The 19,148-nt window shown below is 40.0% G+C and overlaps 1 protein-coding gene across 1 annotated transcript in view; it reads left to right on the top strand.

Annotated features, from left to right (window-relative positions):
- Positions 1 to 13,880, top strand: part of LOC122661281 (methionine aminopeptidase 1D, chloroplastic/mitochondrial) — a 112,602-nt gene extending 98,722 nt beyond the window's left edge. The window contains exons 11-12 of the mRNA XM_043856634.1: positions 11,321 to 11,331; positions 13,869 to 13,880. The gene's annotated coding sequence lies outside the window, so the exon portion shown is untranslated. The remainder of the gene's footprint in view (positions 1 to 11,320; positions 11,332 to 13,868) is intronic.
- The last annotated feature ends 5,268 nt before the right edge of the window (positions 13,881 to 19,148 follow it).

Consider the following 19,148-nt stretch of genomic DNA (forward strand, 5'->3'; position numbering starts at 1 on the left):
CACCCCTTCATTGCCTACCTCAAAAAATAATTCTAACAGGGGGAGGAGCAACTACTATCAACGTGGTCGTGGAAGAGGTCGCCCTAATTACTCAAATCAGCCACGACAGAACAATGCAGCATTATGCCAGATCTGTCAACGTGGCTATCATTCGGCCCTGTCTTGCTATAATCGGTATAATCCAAACTTCCAGGGACCTGCGGCTTCAGCTTCATCCACACCACCAGAGGCTCTCCTTGCAACACCCATGGCATCTTATGATGCTGCCCGGTATCCTGACTCAGGTGCATCACACCATCTGACATCTGACTTGGGAAATATGCATATTCACAGTCCATACACTGGTACTGATCAGGTCAAAGTTGGTAACGGTGCAGGTTTGGCCATTAACTATACTGGCATCTCTTTTTTTTCTTCATCTTCCCATAAATTTCATCTTAATTATGTCTTACATGTCCCCAAAATAACCAAAAACCTATTATCTGTTAGTAAATTCATTGTTGACAATGATGTTGTTTTAGAATTTCACCCTTCTTGTTGTTTTGTGAAGGATCCTCGAACAGGGAATATTCTACTCAAAGGAACGAATAAAGATGGCCTTTATCGTCTTCCCACAACAGCAGTGTCTTCCTCCAACTCCAATAATCAGCCAAGTGATATTGGCGAATGAACTTCCAGGTCTATCTGGCATGACCGTCTTGGTCACCCTTCTTCTAGCATTTTGAACACTATTATTCGTAGTTCTAAACTGCCAGTATCTTCTACTGTTTCTAATTCTATTTGTTGTTCATGTCAAATGGGAAAGTCCTATAAGTTATCTTTTTCATTGAATAAATCCACTGCTTCCAAACCTTTCCAATTGATTCATTCCGATATATGGGGACCTACGGCAATACCATCAGTCCAAGGTTATACCTACTATATATCTTTCATTGATGATTTTAGTAGATATACTTGGATCTTTCCCTTAGTACAAAGATCAAAAGCATTAAAAGTATTTATTCAATTTAATGCATATGTGGAAAATTATCATAACTGCAGAATTATTAATTTTCAATCTGATGGTGCTGATGAATATAAATAATTTGACAACTTTCTCCATCAAAAGAGAATAGTGCACAGGTACTCATGCCCTCATACTTCTAAACAAAATGGAAGGGCAGAGCGTAAGCATCGCCATGTGGTGGAAACAGGATTATCTCTCATGGCACATGCATGTGTACCTAGGCAATTCTGGGTTTCGGCCTTTGACACTGCAGTATATTTGATAAATAGCCTTCCAACGCCAGTGTTGAAGAATAGGTCTCCTTTTCAAATGCTTTTCAAAGAAGACCCTGATTTCACATTGATGCGAACCTATGGGTGTGCTTGTTGGATCAGGATCGTCTCCAAGGAGTAGGGAACGCCTAGGGCGCTGCCAGCCGTTGGGCTATGCTACATAATCCCTAGGCATGCACCGAGATGTGTGCGGCACAGCTCAACCCCTGGATGCCCCCTAGCAGCACCCTGGGCGCTCGCCTCCCTGGAGACGAGCTAAATTCATGCTTGTTACCCTTGGTTAAGGCCATACAACAAGCAAAAGTTAGAATACAGATCAACTCAGTGTGTTTTTGTTAGGTATAGCAATTCACACAAAGGCTACAAATATTACAACATCAATAGTGGGAAGACCTACATTTCAAGGCATGTAGTTTTTGATGAGATGTTGTTTCCTTATAAAACATCTTTAACACAATGTGTAACTTCCCCCCTATCTCTCCCAACCCCACATTTATCAACACTGATGTAATCTTTCCCTGCCCCCTCCCCATAGAGAATATAGGGTTGTAATTTTCCCATCCCTTAATTCCTCTACTCCAATTATCAGCCCTAGCCGAGAACTCCTAGCTCTAACCAAGCACCTGCCACCTTAGGTAGATCAATCCAAAGCTCAAAACGAGCTCCATCACAAGTGTCGTTGCCCATTGCTTCTCCACCATCACTCCTAAACACAAATGAGCCAACTCAGCCCACTATAAATCCATCTATTTCAATATAACCCATCATAACCCAACCCACCACATCAACTCAACCTCAACCTACAATTGCCCCCATAAAACCCAAATACCCATCACATGGTAACCCATTCAAGAGCTGGAACTACTAAACCAGTTCTAAAATTGAACCTCCTTGCCACTAGACACCCTTTACCACAAGCTCTCCTATCCACCATCCCGACCCAAGAAGAGGAATCTACATCCTACACCGCTGCCAGCAAAGATCCAAAGTGGAGAATGGCCATGAGTGATAAGTTTGATGCTCCTAATGAGGAATGGAACATGGAAACTTATGCCACCCTCACCATCTTTAAATGTGGTCGGTAACAAATGGGTGTTTAGAATAAAAAGAAATGTTGATGGAACTGTCTCAAGATACAAGGCCCGTCTTATAGCCAAGGGCTTCACCCAACAAGAAGGAATCGATTACTTCGATACTTTCAGCCCTGTTGTAAAACCAACCACCATTAGGATAGTTCTCTCCATAGCAGTATCTAGAGGGTGGGTGCTCCATCAACTGGACATTCAAAATGCCTTTTTGAATGGAACTCTAGAAGAGCAAGTATATAGGACTCAACCATAGGGTTTTGTTGACCCAGCCCGTCCAGATTACATCTATCATCTTCAATGTGCCTTATATGGTCTCAAATAGGCACCACGAGCATGGGCTCATCGGCTTGGTTCTTTTTTGGTAACCCTCGGTTTTCAGTCCTCTAAAGCAGATACATCATTGTATGTTCGCAACAAAAATGGGCTGCTCCTATACATTTTGATCTATGTCGATGACATAATCATCACAGGCACAACAACACAAGAAGTTCAGAATGTCATACTTCAACTAGCAAATGAGTTGCTATTAAAGATTTGGGCACCTTACATTATTTTCTTGGTATAGAGGCCACAAGATCCTCTCAAGGACTCTACCTCTCTCAAACCAAGTATGCCCTAGATCTTTTAAAGATGACAAACATGGAGGCAGCAAAGCCTATGCCCACACCAAGTTCTACCACACATCTATCCAAGACAAGTGGGGATACATTTTCAGATCCAACACTTTACTGAAGAACTGTAGGCGCCTTGCAATACTTAACCTTGACTAAACCAGATATAGCTTATTCGGTTAACAAGGTTTGTCAATACATGCATTCACCAACAACGGAGCACTGGGTTGCAGTCAAACGCATATTGTGTTATATAACGAACACACTAGATCTTGGCATCTATCTACGTGTATCCTCATCATTATAACTCAGTGCATATACGGATGAAGATTGGGCTGGTTGTTCTAATGATCATCGATCAACAGGTGGCTACTGTATATATTTGGGTGATAACCTAGTCTCTTAGAGTTCCAAGAAGCAACACACTGTTGCAAGATCGTCTACTGAATCTGAGTACAAAGCCTTGGCCAATGCTTCAGCTAAACTAATATGGGTGCAACAGTTATTGGTATATCTTGGTGTTTCATGCCCGGTTCCAATTTTATACTGTGACAACATAGGAGCAACGTATCTTGCGGAAAATCCATTATTCCATTCTAGAACAAAGCATATAGAGATAGATTACCACTTTGTTCATGAACAAGTAGCTACCAAAAATCTCTATGTATGCCTTGTTCCAAGTCAAGATCAGATCGCAGATATAATGACCAAAGGTTTGCCAGAACCATAGTATCGTGCTTTACTTGCCAAGCTCACAGTCGTGGACCGATCGCTTCGCTTGAGGGGGCGTATTAAGGATAAGGAAGAAATTTCAATTTCAAATTCAAATTTGAAAGCTATTAACAGTTTGCATGTTGATCGAGTCAAGGGTTATCTCATGCAAAGCTCTAACAACTTATCTTCTTCCTATTTCTTCTCTTGAGCACCTTGTATATAGGAGCTTGTATTCCACTCAAACTCAAGTTTTCTTTGTTATTCAAAATACAAAAGTGTAACATATCTCACATGCGATATAAATACATAGCAACACCATGAATGTGCACCGCAGTGAATTCTTATCCAAGCTACTAGGTCTATCTTATATCCTATGTTCTTATCTTATATCCTTGTTCTTATCTTTTCACATGTAAGTAAGCCAACAATTAATTTGTTGGACAACCAAACGGTGTTGGGGACGACAAAACTGAAAACAAAATTGGTTTCTCGTATTCCAAAGAAAGGCCAAATGTTCACTGTACTAGGGGCGTAGGATGCACCCAGACACATGGGGGTGGGCGAATGACCATCCGCCCCCCTTGAATGGCCAAAATGACCGTTCCATGTGTCTAGGCACGGCCTGCGCTCCCAGGCAAAGAACAATCGCCCCTAAAGAAAATAGGAAGTCACAGCAACAACAAAGAGAATATGTTTATTTAAAACTATGAGGGACTGATCTGAACAAAGAAAATAAAAAAAGATGAAGCATAGAGGGTGCAACAAGTTTCAATTCGAACACATACAGACCTTGCAAGCCAAACCACCTTAGAAAAAAGACAAGAAAAAAGAACATGTGATGTAGTTTCTAGACAAGCATGGCACAAAGGACAAAGAAGATCCACAGATAAGAAAGTAGTAAGCTTATCTTTAGTTGGTATGTCATCCCGAAGAAAGTTATTTACCAAAAAAAAAAGTCATCCTGAAGAACCTTTCAAAGAAAAAGCTTAATTAAGTGGATACAAAGTTTCCAAAGTATGTACTACGTCATGTTAAAGGGCCACCATAGGTTTAAATTTTTTCTTAAACATCAAAACCTCAAATATATTACAAACTCGAGTTATGCTAGGGGCATTTTCATAAATTGATACAATTTTAAACTATATATTATAGCATATTACATATTTGCATTGGATGAGATGGGTGTGATATGTTGAGGTAGGTTCAAGAATGTAGCGGAAAAAATAAATTTAGTGTTACTAATCCCATGAGGATCCTATGATCAGATCTCATGTTAATGTAGGGTATACTAAAAATTCTATGACGATTGGAAAAGGAGAACAATTATTTTGATCACTGCAAGTGTAGTGCCTCCTAAGAAAGGAAGCTCTTTCACCATCAAGCAACGTAAGTTATCCCAATAGCAAAGGCTCCGACAATGCAATTGTAGGAATACCAAGGATACAGTCTCCTTTTACTCAATTATTCTTTGAGAAAACACAAAGCCCAATCTCACAGTGGTAAATAGAGGAGAGAAAGAGAATGTGCCTAGGGAGATATACCGTAGCTGAAATCAATAGTGAGAGAAGAGAGAGAGAGAGAGAGAGTGAATTCGGTGGAGAGGGAGGACTTGGCAAGCATAGCCAATCAAACCTCCCTCCCCTATTATTTATTAATTTAGAAAATTTCAAAAGAATTTCTTAAATTCATTCCACTTCTCTCTCCTATTTGTTTATCTTATTATATTTATAGTATCTCTCTCTCAATAATATATAATTATAGAATCATATTACTACCAATATCCATTCTCAACATAATGCTACTGAAGAGTTTCAAAGTTGCTAAAGTAGGGAAGAAGTAGGATCACATTGGGATATCTACCTAAAATATAATATTGGATTATATCTTCAAATTTATATATAAATAGAAATATTTGCTAATATATACATCAAAGGTAAGATAATTCTTACTCCAATGATAATAATTAATTACAATCACGTCCCTACACTTTAACAATATCATGTAACAGTCCTCAAGACATTGTAATAATCTCCGTTACCATCTTAGACTATCATTTTTCCGTATATAGAGAATCAATACCATTGATTGGACCACTAAAATCATTTAAAAATTTTTACAAAATAAATATTAACACTAAATAATATTTTTCAAAGACTTTTGTAAACTATTTATAGACATGTCATTAGATCTGGGTTTTGTCCAATCAAGTACAAATACTTTCTCTCTGACATTCTCCAATATAAGAAGTGAATTTCATGTTGAGCATCTCTTTTGTTCATAGCTAAACATCATGAATCCATTGCAACAGTATATAATTAGAGAGACATCAACCGTTGGTACACCAAAACTCATAATACTTAACTGCAATGATAAAGACTTCTCATCAGGTCAAGGGACCAATCATAAGCTACTAATGAGGGTCGTGTTCCTTATACAACTGTCGGTAGTCCATTCAAGATTCTCATGTGATCCAGTTTAATACACACACATATGTACATTCATACTTGTGTTTCGGAATCGACATTCCTCATACCATTTATATTGAACTTAGAGTAACTTTTTTCCACTCAGTATGGACCTCAAGCAAGCCATCTTATTTCATCAGTAATTTGTTCATTCCTTAATTCATCCAACTGTGCAACCTAATTTGTCATTAGATATATCACATATATCAAATCGCAATACATATATCGCAAACCCAATATATATATTGACATCATACAAGTTTATATACTTACATCGGTTTCGAACCATCCTTGAAAATTTTTCAATCTGAATACTTTTCTATTTGATATTCATATAAGAGACGTAAATGATTTTGCCTTTTGATTATCGCAGTATGGTCTCTGCATAAATTTAAGTCTCATGTAACTATATAGGTATTATAATTAACATTCTGATTAATATAGTTATATTGGTAGGAACTAATCATATATTTTCTTCCGCCCCTATTGGTTTACCTAATGTACAAAATATAGACGATCTTTGCTCCGATGTAAATTCTACCTAATCATCATTTCATACTAGTCAAGCAAATCTCGTCTCAACATCGGAGAGGTATCTTGAACAATGTGTTAAACACTCTTTTGCTAGGTACCCCTTGGCAATTGAACCCTCTATATGAACTCTATTATACACATAAGACTTCAATTTTGACAAGTATCTATAGTAAGACAAGTTTTAGGAATTTCTATATGAGAATAATTAATTAGAATAACAAAAAATTTGATATATCTAAGATCTCAAATTAAAAGGGCACACTTTTCTATAGGATACATCCATCGATAATGCATTGGACCTTCAATCTTGGCCTCTATCGCCAAATGAATCACTAGATGCACCATGGCGGTAAAGAGTAATGGAGGAAAAATCTTCTCCATATGTTTTTCTTTTTCTTAGATGAAATTAATGCATCATCCTCGTTATCATTCTCATTTCTTTGCCATCTAGAAGTACCACATGTCTTCAATCCTTCTTCATTCACTTTGTCTTTCATTACAACCTACAGTCGTTTGGACAAGCATCAATTTTTTCATACTTAGTTTGATAACTCAATAATGCTTCATCCAAAGGAAATGCCTGTTGCAATAGTTCTAGAAACATTGTAAAGGATTTCTGCTCCATCTATTAAGACATTTTAGATGAAATAAATGCACGATGAAAGAAATTTTGATAAATGTCTTGCAGCTTGGATATAATTATTAATTGTACAAATCATATACTAAGAAATACAAAACACATTATACTCTAACAAGGATCAATAAGCAGCCTTAATTTTAATTTTAAGTAAGATTAAAATCCTTACAAAAGAGAAAGTAAGATTAAAATCAAAGTCTTAGATTTTAAGAAAAAATAACAGGGATTATGTTGAACCAAGTCTATGTTAATCAAGGCTATTCAAATCAACGTTCAGCAGTTTTGTACTGTTTCTCCTTAAAAGGGTCCCAAGACCCCAATAAACCTTTTTCTTTCCACCTTGTAGGGGGTTATCCTCGAGTGAACTAGGATAGCTTAGTTTCGGTTGGTGGGGTTTGCTTTGGAGTCCGGATCATCAACTCCCCACATGTGGAGAGGATTTACCTTCCCCACCCCATCTCCTACCTCCCAAGAGGTATTCGGACTATGAGTCAGAGCATTTAATACACCATTGACTTGTGGCCTGATATCCCTTGGGTGGCGGGAGATGGGGTGGGGAGGTTCCCACATGGGGAGAGGATCCAAACTCTCTTCATTTGCCCCTTTTTCCTTGATTCAGGGATTTGAGGGTACTTATTGTGGGTTGGTTGCTATTGCACTACAATAAAACACACTTGTAGTAATGGATAGAAGTTGGATGTATACAAGTAGGGTTTCCAAGGAATTCTTGGAAGGGGTTGAACAATTTCTCAATTTTGCATTTATTTAAACTTTTTGTGATGGAAAGATTTCATGTCCTTGTGTTAACTGTGTTAATGCATACTGGAGGAATCAGGGTGAAGTGTACGAGCATTTGGTTTCTAATGAATTTCTTGCTGGTTATACTTGTTGGTTTTGTCACGAAGAATTAGGGTTGATGTAGGCCAAACTACGGTCCAGGGATCAAACCATGGTTCCCTAGGAAAACCAATATACTACAAAATTAGGGTTTTGCACGCCCTGGGTTATCCCATGGTGCCCCATGGAATTTTAGGGTTTCCTATGGTCGCCCATGGGAACCCTAGTGCATCCCTATTAGGGTTTCTCCTTCCCTATTGCGTCCCATAAAATTAATTATCACAATAGGGACAGAGAAATTCATCTCTAGTCCATCACATGGCAAGAGGGATCCATCCCATACTCGAATGCGCAGCGGAATGAAATCGATTTGAGTTTCTTTCGCATCCCATAAATATTAATAATCAATAAACTGAAGGAATTAATAAAGAACTGCTAACCTGGTGAGCCTCAAGTGTTGGTCCTCCAATAGACAGTGATTCTTCCTCCAGTGAGCGCTCCAAGCAAACATATCTGAACCTCCAATGGTGCTACCAAGGTTCTTTAAGCCAATCCCAGATGCTCTCAAATTCTTCAGCACAGATGTAGGGTTTCACAAACCCTAACTCTCAAACACGAGATGAGAGAAACTAGAAGAAGAAGAAGAGATCTCAAAGAGGGAGAGAGAGACCAAAACGCAGAAGAGGGGGTCAGGCAAAAACATGGAGCACTGCCCCCTCCTGGGTTTTCTGATCCTTTTATAGATCTAGGGTTTTAATTAAACCCTGGATGGATTACTTTAACCCCAATGAGAGTCTGTCTCTCTCTCTCTCTCTCTCTCTCTCTCTCTCTCTCTCTCTCTCTCTCTCTCAGTTTGGCAGTTTTGTTTAAACTCAAAGTGCTTCTAAAAGGGGAAGAAGTAGAATCTAATAGGGAAAGTATTAATTAGCTACTTTATTTAATTATTTATGGATAATTACAATTAGCACCAATTCCATTAATTAAATAAAGAGCCAATTAAATTAGAAAATTCTAAATAACTCCCTATATGATAACTATTATCATATACAACCCCCCCACTAATCAACACCATCATTATGGAATCTAGGGCACGTACACATGTACTGTCAAACCCCAATCCATAGTACAAGTCCATACACGAGCATCTGTGCATCTGATCGGGTCCCACAAAACTTGATAAAATACTTTGTTTAAATAATTATAAATAATGTATCATTTTATGTAAAATAGATTTTTGTAAAACCATTTCCAAAACGGCCTGGATCCAGATTCGATCCGACCATGCCTGAGACAATCTCTATCTGGTGTTCCCCAATCGGGCGTGGTGACCATGTTGGATAACTCCTTCACTCACAAAGTGTTCACGTATTCTCGAGAACACCGACTTTGACTCGCTTGAGTCTCAGTCATTGATGAACCAAAGAATGCGATCATAACTTTGCAGTGACAGGGTTCCCTCAGTCATGTGGTGTCGTTGATACATGTCTATCCCTTCCTACATCTAGCAGTAATACATGAGGGAATCGACAAAGTAGATTCTTCGCCAATGCACACATCAAACATGTGAGCACTCGCATTCGTACCCTAACATCACATGTCTAGGCATACCCAATGCGACGACCATATGATGAGGGTGCCCAGCCCAAACCCTAGTCGCGACTTCCATTTTAAGTATAACTTACGGACACACAATGCTCAAAAAGTTTATATCGCATGTGACAATATTAAACAAGAATGTATAAATGTTCAATACAAAGGTGAACTGGGTTGAACTGGATCGAACCGGATTTGATGGACACACACTTGTCCAATAATCTCCCACTTGTACATCAAAGCCAATTCCCCATACATTTTAAACCCATGCCCGCCATGTGTTTCTCAAACACTCTTGGTGACAAACCCTTTGTCATGGCATCAGACACATTTTCAGTTGTGTCCACTTTGGAGATACTCACGTCTCCCTGCTGGATAATCTCTCTGATGAGGTGATACTTCCGTTGCATGTGTTTGTTCCTCTAATGAGCCCTAGGCTCTTTAGCTTGTGCAATGGCCCCTTTGTTGTCACATAACAGGGGAATAGGGCCCTTGACAAGGTCAGGGACTACCTCCAGATTTGATAGGAAATTTCATAGCCAAACACCTTCTTTTGCTGCATCACAAGCTGCAAGGTATGCTGCTTCGGTAGTAGAATCGGATGTAGACTTTTGTTTCGCACTCCGCCATACAATGGCACCCCCACCCATTAGATATACCATCCCGGACGTAAATTTTCTGTCATCCTTTTCAGTTTGGAAATCCGAATCTGTGTACCCCAGTACTGACAACTGATCAGATCCAAAAACTAAGAAATATTCCTTAGTCCTTCTCAGGTACTTAAGGATATTCTTGACAGCACTCCAATGCTCGCGTCCAAGGTTAGATTGATAACGACTTACCATACCTACTGCATAGCAAATGTTCGACCTCGTACACAACATAGCGTACATAAGACTCCCTACTACTGACGCATAGGGAATCCTCTTCATCTCTTCAATGTCTACTTGAGACTGAGGACATTGAGATTTGGAAAGACTGACTTCATGTCTGAAGGGAACACTTCCCCTCTTGGAGTTTTCCATGCTAAATCTGGCTAGGACTTTGTCTATATAGGTTACCTGTAACAAGCCTAGCATCCTTTTCTGGCGATCTCTTACGAGTTTGATCCCTAAGATATAGCTAACTTCACCAAGGTCTTTCATCGAAAACGTTGTGGATAACCACTGTTTTACTGATGAAAGAAAACCTACATCGTTACCAATCAGCAATATGTCATCTACGTACAAACCAAGAAAACATATTGCCTTCCCACTGATCGTCTTGTAAACGCATGGTTCATCCATATTTTGATCAAAACCAAACGATTTGATTGATTGATCAAACCTGATGTTTCAGCTCCTGGAAGCTTGCTTCAGCCCATAAATGGACCTATGCAATTTGTACACCTTTCTTTCTTCCTCCAAGGAGGAGAACCCCTCTGGCTGTTCCATGTAGATTTCCTCTTGAAGGAATCCATTCAGAAATGCAGTCTGCACATCCATCTGCCAAATTTCATAATCAAAGTGTGCAGCGATAGCCAATAAAATCCTGATGGATTTCATCATCGCCACTGGTGAAAAGGTTTCCTCATAGTCTATACCTTCTTTCTGGGTATAGCCCTTTGCCACGAGTCTGGTTTTGAATCTTTCGACCTTTCCATCTGTGCCCTTCTTCCTCTTGAAGATCCATTTACATCCAATCGGCTTAACGCCAAGTGGTGGATCAACTAGAGTCCAGACCTTGTTGGAATGCATCGAATCGATTTCAGAGCGCATTGCCTCCAGCCACCTAGTGGCATCAACATCCTTTAGAGCCTCAGAGTATGTCATCGGATCATCATCTGATTCAACCGATACCATGTGGAACTCTTCCATAGTTTCCTCTTCGGTTAGAAGAGTAAGTCTGGTGGGTAGTCTAATAGTCCTCCCACTTCGTCGAGGTTCTTCAGGTGTTGGTATTTTAGCGGGTATGCCAATTGATCTCACTTCAGGAAGTGACATTTCTGAGCTATCTGATAGCTCTTTAAGGACTACTGGTTCAGACCTATGGGTCATCATTTCTTCCTCCAGAAATGTGACGTGTTTACTTACAATGGCCTTCTGGTCAACTGGGTCATAGAAATAATAGCCTATCGTGCCTTTGGGGTAGCCTATAAAATGGCATCTTGAAGTCATGGATTTTAACTTGTTTGTCTGTTGCTTTCGTACATGTGCTATGCAACCCCATACCCTAAGGTGTTGAATATTGGGCTTACGCCCTTTCCACAACTCAAAGGGTGTCTTGGCTACAAACTTGGATGGAACCCTATTCAAGATGTAAATTATCGTTTCTAAAGCATACCCCCAGAAAGAGAGAGGCAACTCACTATAAGTGAGCATTGTCCGGACCATATCCAATAGGGTCCTATTACGTCGTTCGGATACACCATTTTGTTGTGGTGTGCCTGGATTAGTTAGTTGACTAACTATCCCTTGGGATATGAGATGATCTTTAAATTCATCAGATAGATACTCCCCTCCACGATCTGATCGTAAGGACATAACGCGTGTATCAAGCTATCTTTCGACCTCGGCTTGGAATTCTTTGAATTTATCAAAGGCTTTTGATTTCCTACACATAAAGTATATGTAACCATATCTAGAATAATCATCGGTGAATGTGATAAAGTACTCATACCCATATCTCGCTTGTATGTTTATGGGTCCACACACATCAGTGTGTATTAACTCTAACAGATCTGTGGCTTTAGTACCTTTATTGCTAAAGGGTTTCTTGGTCATTTTGCCCTGAAGGCATGACTCACAGGTTGGGAATGGTTCCACCCTCAGACTCTCCAAGGGTCCATCCCTCACCAATCTACTGATTCGATCCACATTAATGTGACCTAATCTTATTTTTTTTTGGTAAACAATGTGACCTAATCTTAGATGCCATAGATATGTTGAGTTCGCTGGAGCTACTTTCCGTTTCAAATCAACATTTGAAACAACATTCGTTCTAATAGGGCAATCTAGAAATTACAAACCACTTTGTATATATCCAAATGCCACAAAGGAATTATTAAAATGAATAATTAACTTAGAATTAAAGGAAAAACTATATCCGTCCAAAACAAGTTTTGAAACTGAAATTATCTTCCTCTTGAAAAAGGGTACATAATAGCAATCCTTTAAAACTAAACAAGCAGAACTAAAATTTAAAATAAAAGTTCCCACAGCCATTGCCATGGTCTCAGCTCCAGTGCCCATCCGAAGACGCACCTCTTTTTTTTTCAGGTTCCTTATCTCCTTGAACCCCTGTAAATCATTGCAAATGTGAACAGTGGAACCACTATCCACCAACCAACAATTGATCGGTTCAAAAGACAAATTAGACTCATAAAGAACGTGAACATCACATGTACCTTCTTTAGCAGCCTCTGTTTCATCCGGCTTCTTGTCTTTCATAGTAGCCAGGTAAGCACAACAGTTTCTTTTCCAGTGACCCTCCTTCTTGTAATAGAAGCACTTCCCTTTGCCTTTATTTCCAGACTTCCCACCCTTGGGTTTCAGGGTCTTACCCTTACTTCCCTTTTTCTTCTTCTTCCCACTTGAAGAAGGCTTTGCCTCAGTTGCATTGACCTCAGCCTTATCCTTTTTCAAGGACGCTTCAGCCTCTACCAGTGCATTAGCAAGCTCAGTGAGCTCCATCTCCATATCGGACATCTTGTAGGACATCTTAAAGGATGCATAGACAGAAGTGAGTGACGCTAAGATCACATCGATCTTGTATCGCAGGCTAAAATCAGTCCCCATGGATTCCAGTTTTTCAAATAGATTGATCATTTTCATTACATGATCCATCACTGGAGTCCCCTGGGACATCTTGGTGTTGTGGATTTGACTCACCACATCAGAATGGGGGTGTGTCAACTGCCTATTGAACAATTCAACAAGCTTATCAATCTTACCCCTAGCAGTGCGTATATCCTTGACCGAGTCTAGAATTGGCTATTCCAACGATCCTAGGATATAAAGTGACGCCTTGGAATCCCTCATGAGGAACTCCTGCAACTCTTCATTTGCCTCAAAATCGTTCGGGTCGAGTTGAGGAGGAACTTGTTCATCTAAAACTGTATACAGTCCTTCAGCAGTCAGGAGCAACTTAATGCTCCGGTATCAATCGACATAGTTTGTACCATTAAGTTTGTATTCGCTAATGAGTATCAAAAGGTTGGAATTAACGACAGTCATTGTATAATTTTCTACACATGCACAAGTGAATAATCACATGCTAATTAATAACCATTGAAAATAATAAATTGAGCACACACACATCAATGGCCTTCATTATTTGGGTTTCTCTCATAACCCAAAAGATGAATTGGATACCTACAACCCTTGCATGCATAACTTACCCTGTCGGGAGTCATTATACACATCGTGGTAGTGTGGACTAGGCTGTCCGTCTCATGGGCTTCCAATATTTTTGGTCACCTGGGTGCCATGTCCAGATCTTGTCGGCTAACATACACCCAAGTCATGTACTTACCTATTGCATTAGTTAGAATCATGGAATCATGAAAAATGGCCCACTGTCGTAGTGCCCTCTCACTATTTCACTATCCATACCCTAACGTATCTAGATAGAGGTAAATATAGGTAAGTAAGTGACATTGGTCCTGAAAATGTCCTGTCGGCGTATGCGGGGCATATCACACAATCTCTACATTTATCTTCAATAGGAGACTATGGTCATGTCTACTGATTAAGACTAGTCTATATCATACATGTATTATGATTAAAGAGGGATTAAGCAACTCTCACATACATGGATAGATTTAAACAACATAATTAATCAACATTAATTAAAAGTGATTATGGGATGGCAGCATTTTTATCAGAAGCAATTTAAAGAATCCTCCCAATAAAAATAAAACTAATAACTTTGGGTGCATTTATCATGCCATGGATGCCACACCTTGATCATCTCCTCCGCCCTATCACGTCTTCAAAGTAGGTGACGTGCATCTCCATAAGCTTTGAGTGGCACATGTGGATCACCATCTATATGCCCAGGGAGTCCTAACTCCTCTAAAATTACAATGGAAACCTAGGAAAAATTCTATACACTTTCCTTTCCATAATAATAAAGAAACCCCGCATGGAGAAACCAACCCACCATTTGGGCTGCCCATAGGGTGGAGTACATTTGTTTATAAAAAAGATAAGGAGAGAGAGAGAAAGAGAGAGAAGCATCACATCCGCCCATAACCCCATGTATCACATACATAAATAATCCATCCATTTATTAGAATGTCATTCCCATAATCATATCATAATATAATTTCATGCATGAGCATTAAAACAAGTAAATTAAAAATAACATGGATTTCCTCAATTATTGAATCACCACATCACATGTGATAACATGCATCCAAACTCAAAAATTAAAATCATATTTTAATTGCAAGTGAGTGGAGGGAGGGATCCCTTCACCCATCTTCTTCCTTTAAAACCAAAAATTCTATTTTTCCCATAGGCAGTAGCCACTGGCATCGTAGGCAGAAGCGACTGGCATCGTAGGTAGTAGCCACTGGCACCGTAGGCAGAAGCGACTGGTACTGTAGGCAGCAGCCCAAAAAAAAAGGAAAGTATGCAAATGGGCAGGGAAAAGGGGAAGGAGCATGTGTAGAGGCTTGGCAGTGTGCGCTCCCCCCCCCCCCCCACCCACCCATACATGATTAAAATTTAAAAAAAATAATCATTTATTTGGATACATGCTTCAATAATTGGAATAAATAAATCAATAATCAAATCCATCATACATGGGTAGGTTGTTAAACCAACAACCTTGTAACTACCCATGTACACATGGGAAGGTTATTACAACAACCATATTATAACCACCCATGTGCCAACTTGCATTCCACTAATGACAATCATATTAATCCATTAATTATTCAATATTCATGGGTGGGAAAGGTGGCTTTGATACCACACTGTAGGCCAAACTATGGTCCAGGGATCAAGCCATGGTTCCCTAGGAAAATCAATATACTACAAAATTAGGATTTTGCACGCCCTGGGTTATCCCATGGTGCCCCATGGAATTTTAGGGTTTCCCATGGTCGCCCAAGGGAACCCTGGTGCATCCCTATTAGGGTTTCTCCTTCCCTATTGCGTCCCATAAAATTAATTATCACAATAGGGACGGAGAAATTCATCTCTAGTCCATCACATGGCAAGAGGGATCCATCCAATACTCGAATGCACAGCGGAATTAAATCGATTCGAGTTTCTTTCACATCCCATAAATATTAATAATCAATAAATTGAAGGAATTAATAAAGAACTGCTAACCTGGTGAGTCTCAAGTGTTGCTCCTCCAATAGACAGTGGTTTTTCCTCCAGTGAGCGCTCCAAGCAAACAGATCTGAACCTCCAATGGTGCTACCAAGGTTCTTCAAGCCAATCCCAGATGCTCTCAAATTCTTCAGCACAGATGTAGGGTTTCACAAACCCTAACTCTCAAACACAGATGAGAGAAACAAGAAGAAGAAGAAGAGATCTCAAAGAGGGAGAGAGAAACCAAAACGCAGAAGAGGGAGCCAGGCAAAAATGTGGAGCACTGCCCCCTCCTACGTTTTCTGATCCTTTTATAGATCTAGGGTTTTAATTAAACCCTGGATGGATTACTTTAATCCCAGTGAGAGTCTGTCTCTCTCTCTCTCTCAGTTTGGCAGTTCTATTTAAACTCAAAGTGCTTCTAAAAGGGGAAGAAGCAGAATCTAATAGGGAAAGTATTAATTAGCTACTTTATTTAATTATTTATGAATAATTATAATTAGCACCAATTCCATTAATTAAATAAAGAGCCAATTAAATTAGCAAATTCCAAATAACTCCCTATATGATAACTATTATCTTATACAACCCCCCCACTAATCAACACCATCATTATGGAATCTAGAGCACGTACACATGTACTGCCAAACCCCAATCCATAGTACAAGTCCATATATGTGCATCTGATCAGGTCCCACAAAACTCGATAAAATAATTTGTTCAAATAATTATAAATAATGTATCATTTTATGTAAAATAGATTTTTGCAAAACCATTTCTAAAACGGCACTGGATCCAGATTCTGATCCAACCATGCACAGACAGTCTCTATCTTGGTGTTCTCCAATCGGGCAGTGGTGACCGTATTGGATAAATCCTTCACTCACAAAGTGTTTACATATTCCCAGAACACCGGCTTTGACTTGCTTGAGTCTCAGTCATTGATGAACCAAAGAATGCGATCACACTTTGCAGTGACAGGGTTCCCTCAGGTACAGGGTGTCGGTGACACATGTCTATCCCTTCCTACATCTGGCAGTAATACATGAGGGAATCGACAAAGTAGATTCTTCGCCAATGCACACATCAAACATGTGAGCACTCGCATTCGTACCCTGACATTACATGTCTAGGCATACCCAATGCGACGACCATATGATAAGGGTGCCCAGCCCAAACCCTAGTTGTGACTACCATTTTAAGTATAACTTACAGACACATAATACTCAAAAAGTTTATATCGCATGTGACAATATTAAACAAGAATGTATAAATGTTCAATACAAAGGTGAATCGGGTTGAACCGGACCGAACCGGATTTGATGGACACACACTTGTCGAACAGTTGACATCTTCACTCCCTAATGAAATTCGTGTACAATAAGACCTACAACGCTATCACATGACATGCATGGGTTGTTACATGATTTATCTAGAGCATATAGGGAAGAACAAACTATAGATGGGGACGATCCATCGAGTGAACAACCTAGACCAATACCTAGAGGGATCGGACATCAAGGTACCCCTTGTGTTGGACGGTTTGAGGGATGTAACATCAGAGTAAGTACGGGTTTGCAGTCTATCATGCCAACATGTTGTAGGAGATCATTTATGTATTTGGATTGAGAGAGAAGAAGCCCCTGGAGGTGAGGAAGAGTCTCAATACCCAATAAAAGAATGAAGAGGACCCATGTCCTTAATGGAGAACTCACTTGCAAGCTGCTCAAGTAATGTGGTGACCTTATTAGGATTGTTATTGCTTACCAAAATGTCATCCATATATACGAGAACACAAACCAAATGCATACCATTCATGTATATAAATAAAGATGGATCGGTCAAAGAAGCCTTGAAACCCAACTGTAATAAGAACTGAGATAACCTGTGGCTTAAGACCATATAAGAAGCGATGAAGATTGCACACATGTTGTGGTCTAGTAGGGTCCTCAAAACTATGGGGGTTGGACCATGTAAACTTTTTTAGAGAGAATCTCGTGCACGAATGCATTGTGGATATCAAGTTGGCGAACCGATTAGCCCTGAGAGATAGCGATGGAAAGAATGGAGCGAATAGTGGTAGGTTTAACAACAGGGCTAAATGTGTCATGATACTCAAGGACCTATTGTTGGTGAAAGCCCTTGGCGAAGAGACACGCTTTATAGCACTCAAGAGAACCATCAACCCTGCGTTTGATTCGATAGAGCCACTTACAACCTACTGGTTTCATAGAATCAATGCGTGGAATAAGAGAACACGTGCCATTACAAAGCAGTGTATTAAACTTATCAGACATAGTCACCCGCCACTCAGGGAACTTGTTTGTCTAGGAGAAACAAGTTGGTTCAGTGGAGGGGACGGTGGTGGACAGGGCATGGGGGGTTGCAGCCTAGGACAAAGTTGCATGCAATGCACCCTTGTGGGTGGAGCAGGGGATGGGTCTAGTAGTAGTTGGAGCCTAGTGGGTTGGGTTAGAGGGGCGGTAGGGGAGGTTAGAGGAGTCAGTGGGAGGGTGGGTGACTATAAAGATAGGTGAGGGGTCGAGTTCACCAGGGAGAGGGAGGAGAGGTAGAGGGGGAGCATGCCATGGGAGGGAGAAGAGGTAGCGGGGAAGGAGGAAAAGGGGATTGGTATAAGGGATTGGGGCCAATGTATCAGGGGAGGTATTAGAGAAGGAGGGGGAGAAGTAGACAGTAATGGAGATAGAGGGGGGGTCCATGGGTTGGAGGGGGTACCCAAGAGGGGGCAAAAACCCATGGAACCAAGGGAGGTGTGGAAGTTAGAGAGTGGGAGGACCTAGAATAGAATAGGAAAATGGGAAGGAGGATTCACAAAGCCATCATGACGAGCGATGTAAATACGATTAGATTAAAGGTCCAAACAGAGGAACCCAATGTGGGAAGAAATATACCCTAGTAATACACACGAGACAGAATGGTAATCCATCTTATGAGTATTATATGGACAAAGATAGGGAAAACACAAACAACCAAAGAGATGGAGAAAGGAGTAGTTGGGGAGGCTTGTAATGAACAAGCTGGAAGGGGGTGATGCTAGAAGAGACCTTGGAGGGCATCCTATT

The sequence above is a fragment of the Telopea speciosissima genome, chromosome 5 (assembly GCF_018873765.1).
Source record: "Telopea speciosissima isolate NSW1024214 ecotype Mountain lineage chromosome 5, Tspe_v1, whole genome shotgun sequence".
Taxonomy (NCBI): Eukaryota; Viridiplantae; Streptophyta; class Magnoliopsida; order Proteales; family Proteaceae; genus Telopea; species Telopea speciosissima.